Consider the following 1,082-nt stretch of genomic DNA (forward strand, 5'->3'; position numbering starts at 1 on the left):
CAGAACATGCATTCATCAGCTGAGTATACAACATTAATATACTGCACTGAGACTAACCATCCAGGTTTGTTCAAGTGTCCTATGAACTAATTCATCTGACAGCAACTGGATAAAGTCTCAGAGTAGCACACAAATCATGGACCACTACAAAACAGACTTTTAAATATCAACCATGAGTGAAGCGTTACAGTATATTTCAGTTCAGCTGCCAGGATGTATGTAGACTTCCCCAAACAATCTATTTCTACAACCAGTTTTTTCAATATGAGTGCCCCTCCCCTTAAAATATCAATAAATACTTGTAATAAAATTAAACAGTGCAATAAAGAAATATGCTATTTGAAATTTGAGTGTGAAATGACATTTACAGCATGGGAGGAATAGTCTGACAGTATCCTCTGAACAGTCCACTTACTATCTTGTCTAGAGTTTATAGCAGCGTCTCACATCCTTATTAGTGAATAGAGTTTGTCACCACATGACCAAATCATGGACTTTCTATCATGCTATAACAGCTGTTCGTACTGTATATGGAGGAGGGGTGTCACAGGGGGGTAACTCCATTACCAGACTGCATGACGTGTAATGTTGCTTTCGTCGTAAATGAACCTTTATCACGTGACAAAAACGAGACGAGATGCAACGAAAATGCTGGTCATGTGACGATGACTATAATTAAATGTATAATGCAATATTGTTGACGAAATAAACGAGATTAAATGTGGTTTACAAAATAAACCACATGCTATGCTAAAATGTATATTCATTTTCATTGACCAAAATGAGACGAAACGAAATGTTATGTTATTTTGTCTCATTTAGTCACGTTATTATTATTTTTGCAGTATTTCTGTTTCCTGTGTCTTGCTGATGGGCTCCCCTGTGTCTCCTATAGTTGCCAACCTGTACATGGAAGAATTTGGGGACAAAGCCCTGTCTTCCTTCACTGGTACCGCTCCCAGCCACTGGTTCCGCTACGTGGATGACACATGGGTTAAAATCAGGACCCAGGAAGTAGAGGCTTTCACCAAGCATATCAACTCTGTGGATGACAACATCAAGTTCACTCTTGAGGATACCAT

Source organism: Monopterus albus, unplaced genomic scaffold, assembly GCF_001952655.1.
Source record: "Monopterus albus unplaced genomic scaffold, M_albus_1.0 scaffold96.1, whole genome shotgun sequence".
Taxonomy (NCBI): domain Eukaryota; kingdom Metazoa; phylum Chordata; class Actinopteri; order Synbranchiformes; family Synbranchidae; genus Monopterus; species Monopterus albus.